The sequence below is a fragment of the Myotis yumanensis genome, unplaced genomic scaffold, assembly GCF_028538775.1.
Source record: "Myotis yumanensis isolate MYYU_CA2020_CCGP unplaced genomic scaffold, mMyoYum1.0.hap1 SCAF_10, whole genome shotgun sequence".
Lineage (NCBI taxonomy): Eukaryota > Metazoa > Chordata > Mammalia > Chiroptera > Vespertilionidae > Myotis > Myotis yumanensis.
This window is the reverse complement of record NW_027223761.1, coordinates 51,153,595-51,159,744: the sequence shown is the minus strand read 5'-3', so window position 1 is coordinate 51,159,744 and position 6,150 is coordinate 51,153,595. Positions and strand designations below refer to the sequence as shown.

General features: G+C 38.7%; 1 pseudogene; it reads right to left on the bottom strand.

Moving 5' to 3' along the window:
* Positions 1-493: 493 nt before the first annotated feature.
* Positions 494-1,076, bottom strand: LOC139018223 (large ribosomal subunit protein uL13-like; annotated as a pseudogene).
* Positions 1,077-6,150: the final 5,074 nt, after the last annotated feature.

The following is a 6,150-nucleotide window of genomic DNA, read 5'->3' as shown; positions in this document are numbered from 1 at the left end:
GAGTCAGGGATGAGCACTACAATTGAGGATGATTTTATAGCATCTCCTTGTGTTGAGTTTCCTTCTTTCCTCCATCCAACATGTCTGCTGTCTGGCATCACTCCTCAAGCTGCCTGCACATAGCTCTTGTCTCAGGTTCTGCTTTCTGGTGGAAGCCAGGCTAAGATATCATCTAAGTGGGGATCATAATATAATACCTTCTTTGTGAGTTGTTAAGTGAGGGATGTATGCACATAACATAATAAAATGAGATATGTGTATAAATGTGCATGTAAAATACATAACATGGTCCTTAGTACAGAGAAAGTTCTTAAGACATCCTATGTATTATGACATGTCTGTTGTTTTTGTTCACGAACTTACATAAATTCTGATGTCTGTATCACACATCATATTTGCGAAACCTTAGGCTGAATTTTAATATAGTAATGAGATTTTTGTTTTGGGGGGCATTTTATTTATATTTACTTATTTTGAGTCAACTTTATTGGGCTCAGATTAGGAGTCCATGAGTCTTGAAGACTTCTGTGCATCTGTCAATTTTCTTCTCCAGTTCTTTTGGCCTGTTTCCATGGATTTTGGCCTTCTCTTTCCTTTTCTCCACCAGAGCGGCTGTGGCTCCCTGGTACTTGCAGCCAACCTCATGGGCCAGGCACCCTATGTAGGCAAACTTCCATGTAGGCTTCAGACACACAACCTTGAGGGCAGCAGGAGCCACCATTCACTCTTTCTTGTCATAGGGCAGCGGGATCCCATCAAACACCTTGAGCGGTCTAAGGTGGCGTGGCCTCGCTTGGTCTTGTGGGACAGTGTGCCTTGCATGGTCGGCCAAAAGATGCGGCTGGGTGCTGACAAGTGGTAAGGGCTAAGGGATGGGTTGATGTTCATCCACTTATGGAGAAAGACCAGGTACTTCAACTAGTTTCTGTAGAAATTGCCAGGAAGGTTGATGCCCTCACAGGGCACAATCAGCACCTTCCAACCCAGCAGTACTGACTTGGCCATGATGGCCTCTAGGTGGCCCTGGCCCAGGACATGACCTCGGCCATGAGCACTAGGACCTGCTCCTCTGCCATGTTCAGCAGCTGTCTGGGAAAGGAGTATTTTTCAGGGCACTTTTGTACAGGGGTAAAAAATTAATAAAACAGATTTCTTTGGATCCACTCCGCCTATGATTGAGGAACTTCCAGTTTAACCTGTTTTTTTTTTTTTTTTTTTTTTTTTTCCAGTTTGTTCTCCATGTTTCCAGGGCAGACTTTCATGTACTTTGCACTACTGAAGGGAGTCTAGCACATTTTCCCTCCTCTGCTGCATATTTGAAGACAGAGTTTATGCCCATTATGCAGATATGAACATTGCAGCCTAGGTACTTTCTCAACGTGTTGAAAGTCATGCAACTAGTGAGTGGCAGAGTCTGAAACGGAACTGGGTCTGATTTTAGAACCCAAGTTGGGACTCATTTTTTAAACACTACACTGTGTTTGCTGAATTGGATTTTCTCTTCCACATTTTCATTCCATTTCTCATGATTCACTAATAGTCACTCCCATATATCTAGGGTGTGTAGATTATTCTAATTCCCTTGTTTTCAGAGACAGAAACAACTTCACCAGATTGAAATCCTCAAGACAAAGGAGCCTAGGAAAGAAATCTCATCAGAAAGATAAAAGAAGTTTTCATGGAGTTGCCAAGAGTCAGAAACTTTTAATGAATCCAGTTGTATTGTTTACCAAGCAAAGATCCTTTCAGAAGTCAGGAGATAGATGTGTAGATGTCAACTCATAAAGTACAGCTCTAGTGTGATAGCAGAAATACAAGAAACTGGAATTCCTCCTTACTAAAAGATAATGAAGGAGGCCAGAGATAAGTTGGAAGAAACTCTGGTTACCAGGAGGGAATAGCAATTGTTTTTTGCTAAATCAAATATTTATGAGACTGGGATTTGATTACCCATGGTTTAACAATTCAGGGGAATAATAATTTTCTAAAATGCCCAAGGTGTTGGAGTAATTCAGATAACTGTTTCTTGTACAAAAATAATTAATCCCTAGAATTAGAAATGCTTGCAAAATTGTGAAGGGGATAGAAGATATTTTGCAATGTGAAGGCATCATGGTGTAACATGTTGGAGAGAATAAACTATATATCCTGTTGTTAAAGGCACCATTTTATCCCTTGTCAATATAGAACATTTGGTTTTGATTTTTGATTTTACTAACGTTTATTAAAAACAGAGCATGTGTCAGACATTTTTATATTGGCTTTAAAATTTTTAATGATGAGCACTGTTTAGGTATATTTTATTATTTCACTTTATGAAAGAGGAAACTGATATTCAAAGAAGTTAAATGGTCCTCAAGGACACAGAGCTTGTAAGGTAACAGTTTGCCTTGGTACTCAGGTCGGTATGTACACCCAAAACCCACAGTCTTTTCCCCATTCCCCTCTGCCATTCAGGCATTTTGAAACTACAATTTCTGGCCCAAAGCGGGTTATGAAGACTTGGTTTGAGGTCTGTAGTTTTGGTGGAGTGAAAAAAGCAATCAGGTACATTATTTTGAGCGAGGATGAAATAAGGAAGATTAAGACCTTCATCAAGTGTGCCCACTGATTCATTGTGGAAAAATCCTGATTATTACCTTTGTTGAGAAATGAACCGAAGTCTGTGAGAGCTGAAGGAACCTGCCACGCATGTGATTCAGCCTTCTCATTTCACAGATGAGTACCCTGGAGTTCATAAGGGGGAGCGATTTGTCCAAGATTGTTGTGTGATGGATCCGTGTCAGAGCTCGTTCACCACAGACCTGGCTCTCTGCAGCACAATTTTGGATTTGTTGTCTGGAAGTACATGAGATAAGCTGAATTCTCCTTCCACATGACAGCCCTTTAAATATTTGGTGACAGTGCTCCATGCCCCAGAGCAGGGGTCCTCAAACTACGGCCTGCGGGCCACATGCAAATACAAATATTATATTTGTTCCCGTTTTGTTTTTTTACTTCAAAATAAAACTTTGGTACCCAGAAATGAATACATCACCTTGGGTTATATCAGTAAAATATTTAATTAAGGAGAGTGGATATACGTTCTTGTAACTTGCACAATTAAGATTGTTGGTTTCAGGATTACAGAGTCATGAAAATATGGCAAATTGAGTTGAAAGGGAATAACTGGTCTTCATACTTCAAGGTTAAAAATGTTGGATAAAATAATACAAAATAGTTTTTGTACACATAGCTAAAGAATAAACCAAGAACAGAAAATACCCAGGTGTGAAAACAAAGAAGCAGCTCAAAGTCATAGTACTAAAGCTGAAAAAGGTTTTATGGTTACTGTAACATCATATAGAATTGAATGTCAGGGGACTGGTTCTCTTATATTGACATCAGGAGCAGCTTTCAAGCTCATGGTATAGATGAACTACCTGTCTAAAGGCAAGAGCCATGAAGATCTATCCACTTCTGGAATAAGGACCAGATAAACCTGGCTTGCCTCTTCTGGGAGGTGGAAATTTGTAACCATCTGATGCTGTGTTTGATAAACAATTCACCAATGATAAATAATCCCAGATCTGCACTACACATGAGTGTGGGACATGACTCAAAATAGTACCCATGTGGTATGAATACCAAACCAAAAAGATACCATAAAGCTAGTTTAGTGATGACCACAGAGGCTAACACAGAGGCAGATGTAACACATCCTGTAGGGACACTTCTAAAGCACCAAAGACTCACAAAGTGCTGAAAATGAGCACACAAGAAAATATTTAAAAATTACACAATGGAATAAACTGCCATGAGGGAAATTAGCAGGTGAAACAAATATCAGCATTTGAAGTAAATATCACCTCAAGAAATAGAAATAATAGAACAATCTACACTAGGCAAACAAATTTAGCCCTGACCAGTGTGCTCAGTGGTTAGAACATGGGCCCCACACACTGAAGGGTTGTGGGTTCAATTCTCAGTCAAGGGTTTGTTCCTGCGTTACAGATTGGATCCCTGGCCTGGGTTGGGCGCATGTGGAAGGCAACCAATTGATGTCGATGTCTGTCTCTCTCTCTCTCTCTCTCTCTCTCTCTCTCTTCCCTTTTCTTCCTTCCACTCTATCTAAAAAAATCAATGAGAAAAATTTCCTTGGGTGAGGATTAACAAAAATAAATAAATAAAATAAACAGATTTAAAGAGATAAAAGATCAAAGAGGAGGAGAAACTGAGGCACAACAAGATAATTTGAAAAATCCCAGGTATATTTGAAACAGAACCAAAGTGTAATCCAAGTGAAAAAAAGATTATTAAGTAAAGCATTCAATTGACAGATGAAGAGAGAAACAATGATTTTTAAGATAGATCTTGGAAAATATAAAGATAGAAAATATAGAAAATTGAGACATGGAAGCCAGAGATGCTAACATAATAGAAGAAACAGATGAAAATAGTAGAATAGAGGCAATATTGAAAGAAATAATGACAGGATCTCCAGAATTTAATACATGAATCTATAAGTTAAAAGAGCACACAAGTCCTGATCAGGATAAATTAATTCGTTAATTCAGAAAATACTTAATGAGCATGTATTAGACACAAATACTCTTATAGATGCTGAACCATCTACCAGATAAAACATTTAACCTCACAGAGCTGGCATTCTAGTTGAGGGTGAGGAGAAATGGACAATAAACAAAATAGACAAGAAAAGTAAAGCAGGGTAATAGGAGAATTGTACTTACCTTGTGGTCATGTGGTACCTACCTGTATAGCCATTCAGCCCATGCAATTTCTGCTGTGCTTTGAGACAGAGATCTTGTCTTGTTCATCTCTGCATGGCAAGAGGCATCATGTATCATGGTTCCTGATGTAACCCGATGTTCAATAAAAATCAGATTAATTTAATGGAATTCTCTATCATCTTAGGTTTTATTGAGTTGTACATTTGAAACCTGTACCCAATCAATTCAATGAAAAAAAATCCCCATAATCTTATCTCACCATCATTTTGCTCTGGTTCGTCTCCATCTTATTGATTTCCAAGGCTGTGTTCAACTGTCCTTGAAAATAGGTAACCAAGAACTTCATTCTGTGCCTGCCACAGCCATGCCTTTGGAAATGTTATCCTCATTTTGTGCCTGCCTACTCATCTGTATCCTTACTGCTGCCAACTCAGGTTAGTCCGCATGCTCTCTTTCTTAAACTGGTCTTCCTTCCTCTAGTCTTTCTTAAATTTATCTTCCTTCCTTCCTCTAGTCTCCACTACATTCATTATCCATACTGACAGGATGAATTTTCTAAAATATATTTGAGTAAGTCATTTTCTAGATTAAAGTCCATCAGTGACCCCTATAGCTTTCTTAAACTATATAAGACACTGTATGATCTGGGTCCTTCTTACCTCCCCAGCCCCCCTTCTCTCTGCCTCTATTCCTGCCCCATGTGCTATTCATATCAAATGACTTGATTGGTCTTATGCTTTCAATATGTTTCTATCCTTTTATTTATTCTGCTATAGTTGTATGACAAGTCTTTTCATTCTTAATTCCCCTTCCTCATTGCCAGGCAAATACACATTCATCTTGAGATTCAGTTCAAATTTCAACTCCTCTATGGTGCTTCTCCTGACCCCCATCTTGTAGTAGAACTAATCTTCCATTCTTTGAGGGTTTTATTTTTTTTTGTCATAATACCTTTATGCTTGCTTTGAATTTTTTTGAGCCTATGTGTCTCCTTCGCTAAACTTGAAGATAGATGCCATTTCTTATATTTCTCTATTTCTGCTCTAAAACTCTCATACCCAGTAAATGCTTTTTGAAAGGGAAAATAGATATAGGAATGATGCTTGGTACAAAGAAGACGTCTATTTTGAAACAGAATTGATGATCTGGCTTTGGTTAATCCTGAAAGCCTGGTTTGTTACTTTTGGGCCACAGAGAGCTAATCTGAAAAGTGTGAATTCTTTTGTGACACATCTTTGGGTCCTAATGTTATGGTGGTCTTTATTCTGACTTTATAGGAAGCCTCCAGCTACTTAGAGACCTTGGAAGGTCCCCTCAAAGGTAAAGAATGACCACATTTGCTTTAACCACAGAAGCAATTAACTCTCCAGCAGTGTGGAAAACAGCTTTTGATCTGTATTTATCGATGCATAGATTTCTC